Consider the following 23,263-nt stretch of genomic DNA (forward strand, 5'->3'; position numbering starts at 1 on the left):
TAGAAAACTCCTAACTCCTCTACATTGGTGGGATGTGGAAGTTTAGCAATTACATCTACTTTAGCTCTATCTACTTCAATTCCTTCCTTTGAAATTTTATGACCAAGAATGATGCCTTCTCTAACCATGAAATGGCATTTCTCCCAATTAAGTACTAGATTTGATTGTTCGCATCTAATAAGCATTCGTTCAAGATTAACTAGACATGTTTCAAAAGTATCACCGAAGACTGAAAAGTCATCCATGAAAACTTCCATACATTCTTCTATCATGTCATGAAAAATCGCCATCATGCACCTTTGAAAGGTTGCAGGGGCGTTGCAAAGCCCAAATGGCATGCGTTTGTAAGCAAAAGCACCATAAGGGCACGTGAACGTGGTTTTCTCTTCATCCTCGGGTGCTATTGGAATTTGAAAATATCTGGAAAAACCGTCAAGAAAACAATAGTAACTATTTCCGGCTAATCTTTCCAACATTTGATCAATGAAAGGTAAGGGAAAGTGATCTTTTCTGGTAGCGTCATTTAATTTTCTATAATCAATACAAACACGCCATCCTGTTACAGTCCTAGTAGGAATAAGCTCATTTTTCTCATTTGTGATGACAGTCATGCCACCCTTCTTAGGTACGCATTGAACTGGGCTTACCCATGGACTATCAGAGATTGGATAAATTAAACCTGCATCTAGTAGTTTAATAATTTCTTTCTTAATAACATCTTGCATATTAGGATTTAGTCTTCTTTGGCGTTGCACATACGTTTTATGACCTTCTTCCATAAGGATTTTATGTGTGCAATACGAAGGACTTATGCCTTTAATGTCATGAATCTTCCATGAAATAGCTGGTTTATGAGCTTTTAGCACATAAATGAGTTGATATTTTTCATTTTCATTAAGAGAAGACGATATTATTACAGGTAATTCAGATTCACCATGTAAATAAGCATATTCCAAATGGTTTGGAAGTGGCTTTAACTCTAATGTCGGTGGTTCTTCTATCGATGATTTATATCGATATCTGTCTTCCTCTTTTAGCATTTGAATTTCTTCTGTTGTTGGTTCATATCCATTAGCCATGAGTGTAGCTAACATTTCAGCTTCATCAATTGGTTCAGTTCTGTAGTGACCCGAACTTTTCCATGTTTATATATATTAATTGAGATTGATATTTACATGATTAAATGTTTCCAATATGTTAAGCAATCAAACTTGTTAAGACTTGATTAATTGAAATAGGTTTCATATAGACAATTGACCACCCAAGTTGACCGGTGATTCACGAACGTTAAAACTTGTAAAAACTATATGGTGACATATATATGGTTATATATATAGTTAACATGATATTATGATAAGTAAACATATCATTAAGTATATTAACAATGAACTACATATGTAAAAACAAGACTACTAACTTAATGATTTTGAAACGAGACATATATGTAACGATTATCGTTGTAACGACATTTAATGTATATATATATCATATTAAGAGATATTCGTACATCATAATATCATGATAATATAATAATTTAAAATCTCTTTTGATATTATAAACATTGGGTTAACAACATTTAACAAGATCGTTAACCTAAAGGTTTCAAAACAACATTTACATGTAACGACTAACGATGACTTAACGACTCAGTTAAAATGTATATACATGTAGTGTTTTAATATGTATTCATACACTTTTGAAAGACTTCAAGACACTTATCAAAATACTTCTACTTAACAAAAATGCTTACAATTACATCCTCGTTCAGTTTCATCAACAATTCTACTCGTATGCACCCGTATTCGTACTCGTACAATACACAGCTTTTAGATGTATGTACTATTGGTATATACACTCCAATGATCAGATCTTAGCAGCCCATGTGAGTCACCTAACACATGTGGGAACCATCATTTGGCAACTAGCATGAAATATCTCATAAAATTACAAAAATATGAGTAATCATTCATGACTTATTTACATGAAAACAAAATTACATATCCTTTATATCTAATCCATACAACAACGACCAAAAACACCTACAAACACTTTCATTCTTCAATTTTCTTCATCTAATTGATCTCTCTCAAGTTCTATCTTCAAGTTCTAAGTGTTCTTCATAAATTCCAAAAGTTCTAGTTTCATAAAATCAAGAATACTTTCAAGTTTACTAGCTCACTTCCAATCTTGTAAAGTGATCATCCAACTTCAAGAAATCTTTGTTTCTTACAGTAGGTTATCATTCTAATACAAGGTAATAATCATATTCAAACTTTGGTTCAATTTCTATAACTATAACAATCTTATTTCAAGTGATGATCTTACTTGAACTTGTTTTCGTGTCATGATTCTGCTTCAAGAACTTTGAGCCATCCAAGGATCCATTGAAGCTAGATCCATTTTTCTCTTTTCCAGTAGGTATATCCAAGGAACTTAAGGTAGTAATGATGTTCATAACATCATTCGATTCATACATATAAAGCTATCTTATTTGAAGGTTTAAACTTGTAATCACTAGAACATAGTTTAGTTAATTCTAAACTTGTTCGCAAACAAAAGTTAATCCTTCTAACTTGACTTTTAAAATCAACTAAACACATGTTCTATATCTGTATGATATGCTAACTTAATGATTTAAAACCTGGAAACACGAAAAACACCGTAAAACCGGATTTACGCCGTCGTAGTAACACCGCGGGCTGTTTTGGGTTAGTTAATTAAAAACTATGATAAACTTTGATTTAAAAGTTGTTATTATGAGAAAATGATTTTTATTATGAACATGAAACTATATCCAAAAATTATGGTTAAACTCAAAGTGGAAGTATGTTTTCTAAAATGGTCATCTAGACGTCGTTCTTTCGACTGAAATGACTACCTTTACAAAAACGACTTGTAACTTATTTTTCCGACTATAAACCTATACTTTTCTGTTTAGATTCATAAAATAGAGTTCAATATGAAACCATAGCAATTTGATTCACTCAAAACGGATTTAAAATGAAGAAGTTATGGGTAAAACAAGATTGGATAATTTTTCTCATTTTAGCTACGTGAAAATTGGTAACAAATCTATTCCAACCATAACTTAATCAGCTTGTATTGTATATTATGTAATCTTGAGATACCATAAACACGTATACAATGTTTCGGCCTATCATGTCGACACATCTATATATATTTCGGAACAACCATAGACACTCTATATGTGAATGTTGGAGTTAGCTATACAGGGTTGAGGTTGATTCCAAAATATATATAGTTTGAGTTGTGATCAATACTGAGATACGTATACACTGGGTCGTGGATTGATTCAAGATAATATTTATCGATTTATTTCTGTACATCTAACTGTGGACAACTAGTTGTAGGTTACTAACGAGGACAGCTGACTTAATAAACTTAAAACATCAAAATATATTAAAAGTGTTGTAAATATATTTTTAACATACTTTGATATATATGTATATATTATTATAGGTTCGTGAATCAACCAGTGGCCAAGTCTTACTTCCCGACGAAGTAAAAATCTGTGAAAGTGAGTTATAGTCCCACTTTTAAAATCTAATATTTTTGGGATGAGAATACATGCAGGTTTTATAAATGATTTACAAAATAGACACAAGTACGTGAAACTACATTCTATGGTTGAATTATCGAAATCGAATATGCCCCTTTTTATTAAGTCTGGTAATCTAAGAATTAGGGAACATACATCCTAATTGACGTGAATCCTAAAGATAGATCTATCGGGTCCAACAAGCCCTATCCAAAGTACCGGATGCTTTAGTACTTCGAAATTTATATCATATCCGAAGGGTGTCCCGGAATGATGGGGATATTCTTATATATGCATCTTGTTAATGTCAGTTACCAGGTGTTCACCATATGAATGATTTTTATCTCTATGTATGGGATGTGTATTGAAATATGAAATCTTGTAGTCTATTATTATGATTTGATATATATAGGTTAAACCTATAACTCACCAACATTTTTGTTGACGTTTTAAGCATGTTTATTCTCAGGTGATTATTAAGAGCTTCCGCTGTCGCATACTTAAATAAGGACGAGATTTGGAGTCCATGTTTGTATGATATTGTGTAAAAACTGCATTCAAGAAACTTATTTTGTTGTAACATATTTGTATTGTAAACCATTATGTAATGGTCGTGTGTAAAAAGGATATTTTAGATTATCATTATTTGATAATCTACATAAAGCTTTTTAAACCTTTATTGATGAAATAAAGGTTATGGTTTGTTTTAAAATGAATGCAGTCTTTGAAAAACGTCTCATATAGAGGTCAAAACCTCGCAACGAAATCAATTAATATGGAACGTTTTTAATCAATAAGAACGGGACATTTCAAGTTCCTTCTTCTAAAGAACATTATCCTGTTCCTTGTAATTCTGGAAATTCTTCTAACAATTCTGCATATGAATCTATAGTTTGAATATAATAACATGTATCATCTGCAGATTGAGGTTGTTGCATGGCTCTATCAACAGAAAAGGTAACACTCTCGTCCTCTATACTTAGGGACAGTTTCTTACCAAACACATCTATTATTGCTTTAGCCGTGTTTAAGAATGGTCTTCCTAATATGAGAGGAACTCGAGAATCTTCTTCCATGTCCAGAATAAAAAAATCTACTGTAAATACTAAAGTACCAACTTTAACTAGCATGTTCTCCATTATCCCTCTAGGATATTTTACTGATCGATCGGCTAGTTGTATACTTATTCGTGTTAGTTTCAATTCTCCAAGATCTAGTTTAGCGTATAGTGAATACCGCATTAGATTTATACTAGCACCTAAGTCTGCCAATGCTTCTATTGAACTAAGACTACCCAGAAAATATGGAATTGTGAAACTTCCTGGATCTGAGAGTTTTTCTGGTATCTTATTCAACAGTACTGCAGAACAATTAGCATTCATAGTAACAGCCGATAGTTCTTCCATTTTCTTTTTATTTGTGATTAGATCTTTCAAGAATTTAGCATATCTAGGCATTCCTGTAATCACATCAATGAAAGGAAGATTTACATTTATTTGTTTAAACATATCCAGGAATTTGGATTGCTCGGCTTCAAGTCTTTCTTTTCTCATTTTACTCGGGTAAGGAAGCGGTGGTTGGAATGGTTTAACTTAAGGTTTAGTTTTAACTGTGTTATCTTTATTAACCTTTTCAACCACCGGTTCTCTTTCCTTATCTTGCTCAGGTTGTAGTTCTTGTGGAGTAGGAATAGAGTCATCAGAAATTACAGGTATTTCAGGTGGTTTAAGTGTAATACCACTTCTTGTGGTAATGGCTTTAGCTGTTTCATTTCGGGGGTTAGCATTTGTATCGCTAGGTAGACTTCTCGATTTTCTTTCACCTATCAACCTTGCTAGGTTACTTACTTGTTGTTCCAAATTTTGAATAGAAGCTTGTTGATTTCTAAATGCTTGAGCAATTTGTTCATTGGTTTATTTCTGAGATGTGAAAAATTGATTTTGAGATTCAACTAGCATCGACATCATATCTTCAAAATTTGGCTTTTTATCGTCGGTTTGTGGTGGTTTATTTTGAAAAATAGGTCTTTGCTGATTGTAAGTATTATTAGATACTTGTTGATTGCTAGGACTTTGTTGGTTGTTGTATGAAACATTTCGGTTATAATTCTGATTTTGATTGTAGATTGGTCTTGGCGGTTGATAATTATTCTGATAATTATTTCCAGGCCTTTGGTTCATGTATGAAACATTCTCTCTTTGTTCCATTGTTTGTTCAATACTGAGACAATCTTTTGTCAAATGTGGTCCTCTACACTGCTCGCAACTAATTCGTATTGAATGAATTTCTTTAATCATCTTTTCCATTCGTCTCTCGACAGCATCTATCTTTGCAGAAATGGAATCAAAGCCATGGCTAGAATCGGCTCTAGCCGCTTTAGATGATCTAACGATGTCTTTTTCTTGGTGCCACTCATGTGAGTGGGAAGCAGTGTTATCAATAATTTTGTAAGCTTCAGTTGCGGTTTTCTTCATAATGGAACCACCAGCTGCTATATCGATGTCTTTTCGTATAGTGATGTCGCATCCTTGATAGAATATTTATACTATTTGATAAGTGTCTAAACCATGTTGCGGACATCCTCTTAATAACTTTCCAAATCTTGTCCATGCTTCATATAGAGTTTCATTTGTCTTTTGCGTGAACGTAACAATTTCTCCTTGAAGTCTCACGGCTTTAGATGCCGGAAAGAATTGTTTAAGAAAATTTTTAACTAAAACATCCCATGTATCAATCGCCCCTTCAGGTAATGATCCTAACCAATCTTTGGCTTCTCCCTTTAAAGTCCAGGGAAATAACATGAGATATATCTGTTCATCCTCCACTTCTCTAATTTTAAATAGAGTACAAATCCTATTAAATGTTCGAAGATGTTCGTTTGGATCTTCCTTCGGCGCACCACTAAATTGGCATTGATTAGTTACCATGTGTAGGATTTTTCCTTTGATTTCATAATCTGGCGCATTAATGTCTGGTTGAGTAATTGCATGACCTTGGCCAGTGCGTTTAGCTCTCATTCGGTCTTCCATACTTAGAGGTTCCAGATTTTCCATGATTGAATTTGTTGAATCTAAATCACTAGAGGATTCTGACTTAATGGTTTCTTCCTCGAGAATCTCTGGATGAGTGATTTGTGGTTCAGGAGGAATGATTAGTGGTTCAGGATCTCTGAATTGTCCCTGAATATCCTCCGGATTCTCAATTGTGAGGTCGGGTTCAAAAAATGGATTATCGAAAATTTGAATTGGAGTACTTGGTCGACTAGATGACGATTCTAAAGAAAAATCAACGGCGACAATATTGGCTAGATGTCTTGATCGAGTTACAGGTGGTGAACGTATGAAAGGTGGTGAACGTTTTGTTCGGTGCATTCACTGAATATCCTATTAGTTATAAAAATAAAAATTATATAAGTTATCAAATTAATAGACTTTTTTGATTTTGCCCACGTTTTGAATAGCCAATAGATGCAGCAGGTAGCCAGGACCCTTTAAATCGGAAGCCCACAACTATTACTAACAAATCCCACAACTCGCCACTAATTTATATATCTATCAATTTAACCATTTAAAATAATTTTTTGTCGAAATTTAAAGAAATTTTAGAGAAGAAATAGAAAATTCTATGTCCTAAAACTAGAGCGTCGAGAAATAAGAAAGAAAAAGAGCGCGTCGAAAAACGTTGAAAAATAAACATTCGAAAAATAAGCGTCGAAAAATAATAAAATGCAGCGTCGAAACTTAAAAGTCTAAAAACTAAATATTAAAACTTATGTCTAAAGGTATTAAAGCTTAAAAGGAATTCTAAATTCAAAACGGCAATAACTTAAAAAGTACTAAAATCTTAAAACGGCGTCGCAAAATTCTAAAGCACCTAAATCTTAGTCTAAAGAAAAAGCACTTAAGGGATTTTACGGCAAAGCCTAAAAATCTAGAAATAAAAGTAACTACGGCAAATACTAATCTTAAACTAATTACGAACGATAAATATATAAATTACGATTAAACGACTAAAAGATACAAAATTAAAAAAATAATACTAAAGTTATAAAAATACAATTTTTAGAAAAATATTATTTTTATATTATTATTTTATAAAAGTATTAATTTATATAATTAATAAAACTAATTAAACTTAAAATACAAAAAATAAATAAACTAAAACTAATTAATATAAAATATAAACCCTAATTAGGGTTTAATAATAATAATAATTAATAATACCCGTAATTAATGCTGTATGATGTTCCATCCTTGCGTGTCAGATAGTTTCATGCGATCGCATGAGATATAGTCGCCAGGTTCATGCAGTCGCATGGCCCAAATATTCAGATCACAAATTGGGCTGCTACAGTGTAGCCCGAACACTTTTTATATTTTTTTTTCTGTTTTTAATTTATTTATATAAAATGAATAAAAAATTAATTTTTAAAAACTAAAATAGAAATAGAAAAACTTTATATTTTAAACAAACTCTTAAAAATATATATATTTCGTTTTTCTTTTTATATTTTTGTATTTTTTATATTTAAAACGTATTTTTACAAAAAGAAATTAAAACTTAATAAAAAATTTTTTTTTAAAAAAAATAGCGTTTCGCTTCGGCGTTAAGTGATCCCCGGCAGCGGCGCCAAAAATACTTGATGTGTGCAGAGGTGTATACGAAATAGTTATATTTTTATTGCGAAATATTATTAAATACGATACAATTTTACACAAGTTATTTATTTATTTATAGAGTGGATATACCTAAACCTTGCTACAACACTGTAGGTAGCGTACCTAATCGTACAGTAGTGTAGTTTTTAGTAAGTTCTGTTCGTCCACATGGAACTAGCCAAGTTTAACGCTATATTTTAAAAACTATATATATATATATATATATATATATATATATATATATATATATATATATATATATATATATATATATATATATATATATATATATATATATATATATATATAAGTAGTATTAATATTATTATAAAAAGGGGTTTTTACCATTTAATGACTGGTTTGTCGATTTTAAAACTTTAGTCGCAGTTAAAACCTAATGTAAAATATTAAAAATAAATATAACTTAATTTAAAGCGTAAAGTAAATGACAATAATTAAAGTGCGATAAATAAAATTGCGATAATTAAAAAGTACGATAATTAAAAGTGCAATAAATAAAATGACAGTAAATAAAAGTGCGATAAAATATGAAATAAAAGAATTATGCTTATTTAAACTTCTGTAATCATGATGTTCGACGTGTTGATTTTAATTTATTACCATGGGTTAATTGTCCTTTGTCCTGGATTATTCGATATGTCCATACGGTTTTGTCCATAATAGTCCATCAGTCATAAATATAAAGTGCGAGAGTCTTCGTCAAATTATCCTTATACCCGAAGTCAAATATTCCAACTAATTGGGGATTCGAACTATAACAAGGTCTTAATACTTTGTTTAATGAATACACCAGGTTATCGACTGTGTATAATCCAAGGTTTTACTACTTTGTTAACAATTACACCAATTACCCTTGAATGTAATCCACCCCTGTTTCAACGAGTCCATTAACTATTAATCCATCCCCGTGTCCGGTCAAATGAATAATTATTGGTATTTATAGATATCCCGCCCACCGTACCCAGTCAAGCGTATGTGGTTATATATAAATACGTCAAATTATAAGTCTATATATTAAATTAACGAGGTATCATTTAGTTAATATAAAGCCCATTAATAGCCCATAGTCTAATTTCCACAAGTGTCGTTCTTTTATCCAAACCCCAATTATGGTCCAAAGCCCAATTACCCCGTCTTTAATATTTAGCCCAACATCACGATTACTTCGATTTAAATAAGCATAATAATAACTTAGCTACGAGACATTAATTTAAAAAGGTTGAACATAACTTACAATGATTAATAATAGCGTAGCGTTACACGGACAGAATTTCGACTTACATACTTACAACATTCGCCACTATAACCTTATTATTAAACTTTAATATTAAAATTATAATTAAAATTAAAATATAAATATATTTGAGAGTAAGAGAGATTGAAAAATTATGAGTAAAAAATTTGGCCAAAACACGCGAACTTTATAGGACCTCAGCTGCTACAGTGATCCATGCGATCGCATGGTTTTTGGTCTTCCTGGCCATGCGATCGCATGGCCTTCTTTTACAGCTCATGTACTTTTATTTTTTATTTGCCGACGGTTTTTAATATAAATATAATATATAAATAATTTATAGAATTATTTAAATATTATATTATATTTGTGTGCATAGTTGACTTGTAATTTTCGGTCCGTTGCGTCGCGCGTTGAGAGTTGACTCTGGTCCCGGTTCCAGATTTTCGAACGTCCTTTCGTACTATTTAATATCTTGTACTTTGCGTTTTGCGGCTCGTACTCTTGTAATTTTTAGACGTTTCTCATCAATAATTTGAACCACTTGGATTGTACTTTGTACTTTTGAGCTTTTTGGTCATTTTGCGTCTTTAAATCGTCGAATATGTCTTTTGTCTTCACCTTTTATTATTTAAACGAATATCACTTGTAAATAGAACAATTGCAACCAAAAGCTTTTCTTTCTTGAGGGATAATGCTATGAAATATATGTTCGTTTTTAGCATTATCAACACTATCTTTATGGAACAAAGAGTACCATCTTCACTGATCACAAAAGCCTCCAACACATTTTCGATCAGAAACAACTGAATATGAGACAACGACGGTGGATCGAAACATTGAACGACTATGATTGTGAACTACGTTATCATCCCAAAAAGGCAAATGTTGTAGCCGATGCCTTGAGCCGAAAAGAGAGAATGGTACCTCTCCGTGTCCGAGCCTTAAACATCACCATTCAGACGAATCTCAATAACCAGATCCGCGTAGCTCAAGATGAGGCTCTCAAGGAGGAGAATATTTCTCAAGAGCACTTGAACATTCTCGATTTGAGGTCAAGGAAACTGGACTTCGATACTTTGCCGGAAGAATTTGGGTGCCCAAATATGGAGATTTACGGAGCCTTATTCTAGACGAAGCCCACAAGTCAAGGTATTCAATTCATCCAGGAGCTGGTAAGATGTACCACGACCTCAAGGTTCAATATTGGTGGCTGAACCTCAAAAGGGATGTTGTAGCTTATGTTAGAAAGTGTTTAACTTGTTCCAAGATCAAAGCCGAACATCATAAGCCGTCTGGATTACTCCAACAACCTGAAATCCGGCAATGGAAGTGGGAAGGAATAACAATGGATTTCATCACGAAGCTACCAAAGACGGTAGGAGGTTATGATACCATCTGGGTTATCGTTGACCGTCTTACCAAATATGTTCACTTCCTAGCCATGAAGGAAACTGATACGATGGAGAGACTGGCGCAGCTATACATAAAGGAAGTTGTATCTCGCCACGGTGTACCTTTATCGATTATCTCAGATCGCGATACCCGTTTTGCTTCTAGATTTTGTCGTTCTTTGCAAGAAGCCTTGGGAACTCGTCTCGACATGAGCACTGCATATCACCCGCAAACTGACGGACAAAGCGAACGAACGATTCAGACTTTGGAGGACATGTTGCGTGGTTGCGTTATTGATTTCGGGAAAGCTTGGGAAAAGGATTTTCTTCTAGCCGAATTTTCTTACAACAACAGTTATCATTCAAGCATTATTGCCACACCTTTTAAAGTATTGTATGGTCGCAAGTGCCGTTCTCCTATTTGCTGGGCCGAAGTAGGTGAGAAGCAACTCAACGGTCCCGAACTCGTCCATGAGACAACCGAGAAGATTGTTCAAATTCAAGCGAGGCTCAAGACGGCCCGTGATCGTCAGAAGAGCTATGCCGACCTTAAACGAGGAGATCGCGAATTTCAAATCGGCGATCTCGTTATGTTGAAAGTCGCACCTTGGAAAGGTGTAATCCTTTTCGGAAAGCGTGGAAAGTTGAACCCGAGATACATTGGTCCTTTTGAATTCTTGGAGTGTGTTGGACCCGTTGCTTACCGTTTGAATCTTCCGACTCAATTGAGCTCCGTTCATCCTACCTTCCATGTATCGAATCTGAAGAAGTGTCTTGCGGAATCAGAACTTGTCATACCACTTGAAGAGCTTACGATTGATGACAAACTTCATTTCGTGGAAGAACCTGTCGAAATTATGGACCGTGAGGTCAAGACCTTGAAACGCAACAAGATTCCAATCGTCCAAGTACGATGGAATGCAAAACGAGGACCTGAGTTTACTTGGGAGCGAGCGGATCTGATGAAACAGAAGTATCCTCACCTCTTCACAACTCTACCGTCTACCTCAGCTTAAAATTTTGGGACGAAATTTTCATTAACAGGTGGGTAATATAACGACTCGACTTTTTCGACTTGCTTTTGTGCTTTGTTCTTTCACGAAACTGCGTATTTGTGCGTACTAAACTATATTATGCTCTGGGAACTTTCTGCATGTGGATTACTTTCGTTTATATATTAAAACGTGCCTTTAAGTACGTAGGTTACTTAACTTAACCCCCCGGAAGCCTTTATGACCGTTAGTGTTACTTGACGTTTTTAACGAACTGCGTACTGCGTACACGTTTAACTTTTGTCATAATCGGAATATTATGACTACGAAATACTACTTGTTATTTTATAATAACAATAACTTGGGTTTTTGGATGCTTAATTACGCTTAGTAATTTACTAGAGCACACTAGTTAGTCTTGTTGGACTTTCTACCTTGTTGGACTTTAGCCCACCCTACACTAGCTAGTGGACTATTTAATTAGTCCAATTTAGATAAGTTAGTGACCCATATTAATGAAAGACAAATGCCCATTTATTAGAGAGAACATACTAGCATTTTTGTCAAGTATTATCCTTAATGTTGCATGGGATCCTAACATAAGCACCAACTTTAGACAACCATTAACCAAAAAGCAAAAAGTTGTCCCCCTTGTCCCCCCTTGAAACCTACGGCCTAAACCACCCACCCACACCCTCACCACCTATAAATACAAGCCTTACTTCACCCATTTCACACTTGAATTTATTTGTAATTTACACACACTTACTCTCTAATTCTCTCTCTAGTTCTTCTCTCTCTAAAAAGTGTAAGTATTTGATTTTTCTTCTTCTTCTTCTTCCCTTCTCTTTCACGAAATCATCATCATCATCAAAGGGTCTAGCTTTTTAGCTTTTGATCTTGATTACATCTTGTAGATTCAAACATGGATTTGAATCCTTCAAGAACATGGAAGATTCAAGCTTTCTAGCTTTGAATCTTCACCTATTTTGTAGATCTAAATCTTTTAGCTTTAATCTTGTTATTTTGTTATAAAGATTCAAACTTGTGTTTGTAATCTTCATGTAACTTAAAGATCCAAGCTTTATGCTTCAAGATCTTCAAGAACAACCAAGATTTAAGCTTTCTAGCTTTGAATCTTCATTTCTTTTATTGGATCTAAGTTTTCTAACTTATGATCTCATTATTTTGTTATAAAGATCAAAACTTGTGTTTGTGGTCTTCATGTAACTTAAAGATCCAAGCTTTATGCTTCAAGATCTTCAAGAACACCAAAGATTCAAGCTTTCTAGCTTTGTAATCTCATAACTTGTGTAAAAAGGATCCAAGCTCTCTAGCTTAGGGTTCCATCACTTCATTTGATTAAGATTGTGCTCATATTTGTTTGATTGAAGTAAAGTTTGTACCTTTAGTTGTAAATAGGATTTGTATTTGTGTTAAGACTAAGGATATGATGTAACCTTGGTTGATCATCCATCTAAGACTCTTAAATGAGTTGTGTTCTTACTTGGTCTTAACATATTGTGTGTTGATGGTTGAATCTTGGTCAAGGTGATGCTAACCCATCAATGAGTTGTACACTTGAAGCTACAAGCATCAAGGATGAGAACCGAGATGAGCATCAAGCACCAAGAACCCCACCGAAGCACTTGTTTACTGTTTTTCGGGATCTGATCAGATTCCTGGACTTCTGTAAAATTGATTTTCAGTTAGTTCGTTTCGATTAGATGACTTTTCGTTTAGGCCTGGTCTTAATCCGATATACTGTTTAGGATTTATAGCCCTCCGAAAGTCACTACGCCTTTGTAACGTTGTGCTGAAATTTCTGACCTACTCGCACTTAAACCGTCGCCACGGTCAAACGAAGACGTGTTAGGTTCTGAAAATTGGTCAGCGGTTATAGAACTCACATATGGAGCAATAGCCACTGACTACGCATCTTTTCGATTTGTATAGAGGTCGTAACAGCTGTCCAAAGTTAGCCTTTTGTTTCGATCTCTATTCTTGTTAAACTTACCTTAGTATTAATGAATGATGATGATAATGATGATGTCGATGATGACACTTAAACTTAATTTATGCACTTTTAAATCTTTGGGAACAATATACTGACCTAGTAACCTTTGACTTAGGTTGACGACCTTTCGGACCGACTTACTACTTGCATACTTTCATTATCGACTTTACCGCTTTTATCACTGTGAGTTATAGCTTCCCTTTTTACTTTAACTATTTTTGGGACTGAGAATACAAGCGCTTTTTATGTTTTACTTACTTGACACGAGAACTTAAACTTTACATTTGTGTGGGTTATATAACTGCATAAACTTCCCCTTAGCACGGTAACGTTTAATCATTGGTTTTGAACCGGTGAACACGAATATTAGATATGGATCCATAGGGTTTGACATCCCCACTCGGGCTAGTCGCGCTAGCATTTAATGGGTGTTTGATACTTCGAGGACATACGCACTCGCCAAGTGTACTTTTAGGGGGTATTACTGTTACGTTAAGTTAGTTACCGGGTGCCCATGGATAAGCATATACTTTTCATACTATTTTGAATACGATAACTCGTGGTCTACATTACTTTACTGTTTACAAATTATAGCTCACCAACATTCGTGTTGACTTTTAAGCGTGTATTTCTCAGGTGCTTAGACGATGTTGCTTCTGCTGTTAGACTTGCTATCTTGGTGTTATAGACTTGCTGTTATGGACCTGCTGTGTTAGATTTCCGCTGCATTACTTAGAGATGTCTCAATCATGGAAATTTTATCTTGCATTCGTAACTTATGCTATTTTCAAATAATGACTTTGTAACGACCTTTGTGTCACGTTATCTTTTGTAAACGCTATCTTTTTATGAATGTAAAAATGGTTTTCAAACAACATGTAGTATTTGACCGTGTAAAGATCCTGTTGTTGACGAATCGTACACGATGGTTTTGTACGGGGCGTCACAATATATATATATATATATATATATATATATATATATATATATATATATATATATATATATTTAAAATTTATTCATTAAAGTAGTCACTTGTTGGCTAGTGATTTTTGTATCAAGGTCATCCACAAAGTTTGCCTCTTTTCCTTTTCCCTTTAGGGATTCTTGATATTGATTAACAGAATATTGATTTGTTCGACAGTTTTTAGACCAGTGGCCAATTTTACCACATCGATAACAAGAATCTTCAATATTCTTTGAAGAGCCTCCTTCAACATTATGGTTTGTGGGATTGTATGGTGGTTATTATGTCTTTGTTCATGACCACGACCACCATAACTATTACGACCACGACCACTACCACGACCATTACCATAAGGGTGATTTTGCAAATAGTTATGATTTTTATTCTTGTTATGGTAATTTCCATGATGATGGTTTTGGCCAATGTGACCACGACCTCGTCCACGTCCTCGTTCATGTGCATTTCTTCTTTTATTATTACTATTGTTAACAGCATTAGCTTCAGGGAATGCTAGCGCACCCGTAGGACGAGATTCTTGATTTTTCATCAGTAATTCTTTATTCACTTCTGCAACTAGGAGATAAGTTTGAAGTTTGGAAAAAGTTTTGTAATTCTGCAATCTCAAATTTTCTTGTACAGTTATGTTTGCAAAATGCATTGTGGAGAAAGTTTTCTCCATCATATCAGCATCACTTATTTCTTGACCACAGAATTGCAGCTTTAAATGGATCTTGAACATAGCTGAGCTGTATTCACTTACCTTTTTAAAGTCTTGGAACCTTAGATTTCTCCATTCTTCCCTAGCAGTTGGGAGTAATATTTCTTTTTGATTATCGAATCTACTCTTGATACTTTCCCTTAAAACACGTAGATCTTTGATAGTGAGATACATATGTTTTAAGGTGATATCAATATGTTTGCGAATAAAAGCAATTGATTTTAATTTATCTTGATCAGAACAAGTATTGTTTTCTTTTAAAGTTTCTACAGTACCCAATGATCCAAGATTTATTTCTACGTCCATGACCCATGATGTGTAGTTTGTTCCCGATACGTCTAGGGCATCAAACTCAAGCTTTGATAAGTTCGACATTTTCTATTTTTAGAAAGATGAACAACATAATTCATAATCATAATCAATTTCTATTCATAGACAAATAACAACATGAAATTAAAATCAGTTTGAATTCATAAGTAGCAAACAACAGAATAATGGTATGATTACAAATAATAAAGCCACAAGGGTAGGATAGAATAGGTTCACCCGGTGGTATATTAGCAATAATGATGATAGTTATTATAACGACCCGTCAAAATCGCTATTGACGCGGTACGTTATTCATTGATTTCACAGTGAGGTTTTGACCTCTATATGATAAAAATATTGCATTCATTATAATAAGTGACTTTTTAAACATAGAAAGCCATACACATGTGGGCGATTACTTAAGTATAAGTAAATCCCCAGAAATACATAAGTCTTTATCTTACAGGTTGACATCACAGTCAAATTATATATTACACAACATAGTTTTGTTTCGAATGCAATAAACTTTAAACAATGCATGAGAGACTCCATGCAGGCAACAAGCACATCATAGCGGAAGCAGTCTAAGGACCTGAGAATAAAACATGCTAAAAAGGTCAACAGGAATGTTGGTGAGTTATAGGTTCTATTGCTCGAGTAATAAGTATATAAAGATGGACCACAAGATGTAATGACCCGGACTTTTTCGATCGATCTATACTTATAAGATTAATATTTACATAAATTAAACCTTACCAACATGATAAGCAACCCAAATTGTTGAGACTTATGTTTTTGAAAAGAGATTTACACAACGTTTGACCGTCTAGTTTGACCGATGATATCACGAACTATATAACATATGATAATTATACGTTTGTGTATATATATATGTATATATACATATTTAACATGATCTAAGGATGTTTTAATATCTCATTTTGTATTAATAACAATAAGTTATAAGTATATTTTGAAACTACTAACTTAAGTTTTCAAAACGATAACTTTAAGTAACGTTTTTTTGATATAAATACTTATAACCTATAATGTTTATACATATATCGTATATGTAATGTATTTAATCACTTTTAAGGACTTAAATACATAAAACAATATAAGTATATTCACAAAATATAACTATATTTGAATCCTCGTTCCGTTTTCACAGGATTTCTATACATATATCTAGAGTATATGTACTCGTATCATACCTAGCTTCTATACGTATTTACTATTGGTATATACACATCAAATCACCACCTAACCAGCCCTTGTTCATGCCTTATGTATAAGGTAATTACTTTTGTATTATTGTATGACTAATTAACAAGATTACAAACTTGAAAATTGTCTTTGTCTTCCCCCATTCACGTTTTTAAAGGGGTTAAGAGTACTCCATTTTTGATTCATTTTTACCTCAAATCTCTAGCTAAATACACACACACTTATGAACCCTAAACATCTTAACCATCTCAGCTCACAACCATGAAGATCTAGCTTCAAAAACATCATTTAATCACCATAATAAAACACTTACAAAAACACTTCAAGAATCCTTCCAAAAACACAAGTTTACTTCCAATCTTTCATCCAACTCCACCACTCTTTTGGTTCTAGGTTTTTACTCCTCTTTTACAGCAATCTTGTCCAAGTAACTTGAGGTAGTAACTTTGTTCATAACCTTATTCGATTCATATATATATAGTTATCTTATTTTATGGTATAAAATTTTAACAACAAGAACATAGTTTGAATGTTTTCAAACTTGTTTGCAAACTAAATAGATCCTTCTAACTTAACTTTTAAAATACTTCAAGACATGTAATATATCATAAATATATGCTAATTTAACAAGGTATAACTTGGTTTTTCAAAGAACACCTTAAAAACTGTTTTTACGACGTCGGAGTGCAATCGGGGGCGGTTTTGGGTTGGATAATTAAAAACTATTTTGAACCTTGAATTGGAGGTTTATTTTCTGGAAAAATGATATTTACTATGAATATGATAACACATAAAAGTTTCATGATTTAACTCAAAGTATAAGTATTTTTAGAAAAATAATCATTTAATGTTGTTTACATAAGGGAAAATGATTAACTTCATAAGTTTCACCAAAGTTTGACCTATGACCTGTGATTTCGAATACAAACTAAGGTATTTACAGTTCATAGTCTTAAAGAAGAACTCGATCCAAGGAAGTGGCAAGTTGAACCAACGAAAACGGAGTTGTAACGAAGAAACTATGACCAAAACGAGATCGGATATCCAAGACTAGTTTAGCCACGAAAATAATTGGAGAAAAATTAAATAAATCACATCTTTTTAAAATAACATGATATTTTATATATATGTACTCATAATTTAATTTTATAAAATTTCAGGATCACCCGTAAACAATACGAGAAGATTAATCATAAGATCCCATGATTGTACGCAACACGTCATTTGACAACACCGGTACTTTATGTACGCAACACGTCATTTGACAACACCGGTACCATGGGTCAAGATTAATCCCGACCAATACGAATACGATGGGGGTTTTATTTATTTCGATGGGGGGTTTTATTTATTAAACACCTAAATATGAACCATTAAAATTGAATTACTAACATCGGACTGCTAACTACGGACTAAGAAGACATTAAAAGTATTATAAGTATATATATACGTGACAATTGTTTAAAATGAAAATATATTGATATATTATATATGGATAGGTTCGTGATATCAACCGGAGACCAAGTCAAAATATATATATCTTCAAGGCAAAAGTGAGTATATAGTCCCACTTTTAAACTCTAAATATTTCGGGATGAGAATACATGTATTTTATGTTTTACGTTATGGACACAAGTAACTGAAAAATATATTCTACGTTGACTTATACCACTAGCATACTTCCCTGTAGCTTGGTAACTACTATTTACAGCGGTATTGTAAACGCGAATCCTGTTGATAGATCTATCGGGCCTGACAACCCCAACCGGACTGGACGACCAGTATTCAACGGTTGCACAGTACTTCGTTTCGTGACTACACTTGGTACGGTGTAGTAAGATTTCATAATAAAGGGAATATGCGACGTGATTAAATGTTAAGTATGGTTACCAAGTGCTCAACCACTTAGAATATTTTTATTAAAATGTTTACATATGAAATCTTGTGGTCTATATTTATATCGCTGCCGGCATTAAACCTATATCTCACCAACTTTATGTTGACGTTTTAAACATGTCTATTCTCAGGTGATAACTAAAAGCTTCCGCTGCAACATGTTGAATTTAAGCAAGATCTTGAGTATGCATATTTGTGTCAAAAATAAAACTGCATATCCGAGGAATTGTAATGTAAAATATGCTAGAAATCGTATTGTTATCATCACATGTAAAGTTTGTAAGTCTAAGATTATCGCTAAACGATAATCATCTTTATATTGTCTAAAGCTTGTATTAACATAAGAGTTATGGTTTGTAATGTAAAATAAATGCAGTTGTTCTTTTAAAAATGTCGCATATAGAGGTCAATACCTCGCAATGAAATCATACGTTATCTAACTCGTTCTTATGGTTAAGGACGGGTTATGACATGTGGTATCAGAGCGGTGGTCTTAGCGAACCAGGTTTGCATTAGTGTGTCTAACTGATAAGTCGTTAGGATACATTAGTAAGTCTGGACTTTGACCGGATCTGATTTAACAACCATTGCTTATCATTGTTGGTTAAAATTTATATGTAAATATTATGTAGTACTAATGGGTTAGTTGTTGTGTGATAGATGTCGGGCTCAAAACTTATTATCACATTCAGCGACTCCGAATCAGAATCTTCAGATGGTGTTTCAGTCATTAACCTATCCGATGACGAAAATAATATCTTTGGGGAAGACTCACAAATTCCGGATGAACCAACAATAAAGAACCCGGAAAGTGAACCCGAGGAGGAAAGTGAACCCGAGGAGGAAAGTGAACCCGAGGAAGAAATACAAGAAATTACGAAAGACAAGTTCGAACTAGGAAAGAAACGAAAGGCTAATGAATTAGAAAATTCAAATCCTGAGTTTAGTAAGGATGATGTGGCACCAACTCCACTAGACACTACCACCCCTATTCCCGCTATTCCTATTCGTTCTATCCCGGCATCTAGTTCTTCAGCCCCACAGCCAAAATATAGGCAGACAGCTAGGATAAGCGTTAGGCCATTCCTTGAACCTAAACGTCCTAGAAAATAGACCAAACGATGCACTGCCGTATTAAACCATGGGATCATATAATGTTTTGTATAATATTATTAGTGTGGTTTGCTTAATGTTCGATGTAAGATAAGCATATGTAAAATAGTGAAGTATGAAATGCAATAATTTTCCATGGTTAAGTATTATTTAGATTGTAGTAATTGGTTCTGTACTAAGCTATTAAGTATGAACATTAACGGGTAGGTACTACCCTAGATATAATTATAAAATGCTAATAAGAAGAAAAGGCTTTTATAATAATACCTGGTTCATATTGTTAACAAGCTATAATGTACTATAAATACACACTACATCTATAATATTCCATGTGAATAATTATTTTCTTTCATTAGGAAATGGCGCGATTGAATCGAATGACGGAACAAGAAGTCGAGGAATTCATCAACCAACGAGTGAACGACAGAATGTTATGGGTGGAAGCTGCAAGAGCTGCTGCAGTTAACCCAAATCCTCGTGTAGGATGTACCTACAAGACTTTTCAAGCTTGCAAGCCCTCATCATTCAGTGGAACGGAAGGACCGATCGGTTTAACCCGGTGGATAGAAAAGATGGAGACTGTGTTTAAAATCAGTGGTTGTGTTGAAAAGGACATGACCAAGTATGCATCGTGCACTTTACAAGATAGTGCACTCACGTGGTGGAAAAATTATGTGAAGGCTGTAGGAGGAGATGTAGCTTATGATACCCCATGGGAAGAATTCAAAATAATGTTAATCAACGAGTAATGTCCAAGGAACGAGGTTAGGAAGTTGGAAGATGAATTACGAAGCCTGAAGGTTATTGGTACTGAAATCACCAACTACAATCAGCGATTCATGGAATTAGTTTTGCTATGTCCTGAATTGGTTCCAACCGAAGAACGGAAGATTGAAATGTACAAAGATGGTTTGCCCAAAAAGGTCAAGGCAAATGTTACAGCATCGAAACCTAAGACAATTCATGAAGCTATAACCATGGCAAACGAGCTAATGGATCAGGTCATCATGGATAAGAAAGTATCCAATACTGATGTGAAGGTATCAGGTAACAAAAGAAAGTGGAATGGAAATTATGATCGAGGTAACCAACAACAATCTTTTAAGAAACAAGAAATCACGCAAGGTGCGGGTAGTGGTTTAAGCTTTGGTTACAAAGGACAAAATCCTTTATGTAACCGATGCCACAAACATCACTCTGGCTACTGTAATGTGGTATGCAACAAATGTAATCGAAAGGGTCATCTTGCTGAAGATTGTAGGGCTCTCGTTACAAATACAAATGGTACCAAGACTCCTGCCACCAATGCAAATAGAACTGCTTTGGCTACCATTACTTGTTATGGGTGTGGAAAACAAGGTCACTATAAGAGCCAGTGTCCGAATCCAGAGAAGAATAATGGATCTGCACGTGGAAGAGCATTTGTTATTAATGCTAGAGAGGCGTGTGAAGACCCGGAGCTTGTTACGGGTACGTTTACCATTAATAACTTATCCGCATCTATTATATTTGATACTGGTGCCGATAGAAGTTACGTGAGTAGAGGCTTTTACGCTAAATTGAATTGTTCATCATTACCTCTAGATGCTAAGTACATGATTGAGTTAGCTAATGGTAAACTAATTAAAGCCGATAAAATTTGCCGTGATTGTAAAATAAATTTAGCCGGAGAAACATTTAAAATTGACTTAATACCCGTAGAATTAGGAAGTTTTGATGTAATAGTCGGCATGGACTGGATGTCCAAAGTAGGAGCTGAAGTTGTGTGTGCCAAGAAGGCAATTCGCATTTCTTGTAAGGATAAAATGCCGGTGATGATTTATGGAGAGAAGGGTAACTCAAAGCTAAAACTCATTAGCTGTTTGAAAGCCAAGAAGTGTTTAGAAAAGGGATGTTATGCTATTCTAGCACATGTTAATAAAGTCGAAAAGAAAAAAAAAGAGAAGTGCATCAACGACGTGCCTGTGGCAAGAGATTTTCCTGAAGTTTTTCCGGAAGAGTTGCCGGGATTACCTCCATTTAGATCTGTAGAATTTCAAATAGATTTAGTACCAGGAGCTGCACCAGTTGCCCGTGCTCCATATAGACTTGCACCGTCCGAGTTAAAAGAACTTCAGAGTCAGTTAAAAGAATTACTGGATCGTGGATTCATACGACCAAGTACTTCACCGTGGGGAGCTCCGATTCTATTTGTTAAAAAGAAAGATGGATCTTTTAGGATGTGTATAGATTATCATGAATTAAATAAGTTAACTATCAAGAATCGGTATCCACTACCGAGAATTGACGACTTATTTGATCAACTCCAAGGATCATGTGTGTACTCGAAAATTGACCTAAGATCGGGCTATCATCAATTACGCGTCAAAGAAGAAGATATACCGAAAACTGCTTTTCGGACACGTTATGGTCATTACGAATTTTTGGTCATGCCGTTTGGATTGACGAATGAGCCAGCTGTATTCATGGACCTCATGAATCGAGTTTGTAGTCCATATTTAGATAAGTTTGTTATTGTTTTCATTGATGACATTCTTATCTATTCCAAGAGTGAGCAAGAGCATGAGCAGCATTTAAGTTTAATATTAGAGTTGTTGAGAAAAGAACAGCTATATGCTAAATTTTCTAAGTGTGCTTTTTGGTTGAAAGAAGTGCAATTTCTTGGCCACGTTGTTAGTAGCAAAGGAATTCAGGTTGATCCAGCAAAAATTGAAGCCATTGAAAAATGGGAGACTCCTAAGACACCAATGCAGATACGCCAATTTTTGGGTTTAGCCGGTTATTACAGAAGGTTTATTCAAGATTTTTCCCGAATAGCTAAGCCGTTGACAGCGTTAACGCAAAAAGGGAAGAAATATGAATGGACTTCTGAGCAGGAGAGTGCATTTCAATTACTGAAAAAGAAGTTGACTAGGGCGCCTATTTTATCGTTACCAGAAGGGAACGATGATTTTGAAATATATTGTGACGCTTCGCGACAAGGTTTTGGTTGCGTTCTTATGCAACGGAAGAAAGTTATTGCATACGCATCCCGACAATTAAAGATTCACGAGCGGAATTATACGACGCATGATCTAGAACTGGGAGCAGTCGTGTTTGCATTGAAGATATGGAGACACTACTTGTATGGGGTTAAATGCACTGTGTTTACTGATCAT

At 34.2% G+C, this 23,263-nt stretch overlaps 1 non-coding gene across 1 annotated transcript; it reads left to right on the forward strand.

Moving 5' to 3' along the window:
• Positions 1-6,121: 6,121 nt before the first annotated feature.
• LOC139903134 (small nucleolar RNA R71) lies at positions 6,122-6,228 on the forward strand. The gene has a single exon (XR_011777978.1). It is a non-coding gene; the product is annotated as a small nucleolar RNA R71 (small nucleolar RNA).
• The last annotated feature ends 17,035 nt before the right edge of the window (positions 6,229-23,263 follow it).

The sequence above is a fragment of the Rutidosis leptorrhynchoides genome, chromosome 3, assembly GCF_046630445.1.
Source record: "Rutidosis leptorrhynchoides isolate AG116_Rl617_1_P2 chromosome 3, CSIRO_AGI_Rlap_v1, whole genome shotgun sequence".
Classification (NCBI taxonomy): Eukaryota; Viridiplantae; Streptophyta; class Magnoliopsida; order Asterales; family Asteraceae; genus Rutidosis; species Rutidosis leptorrhynchoides.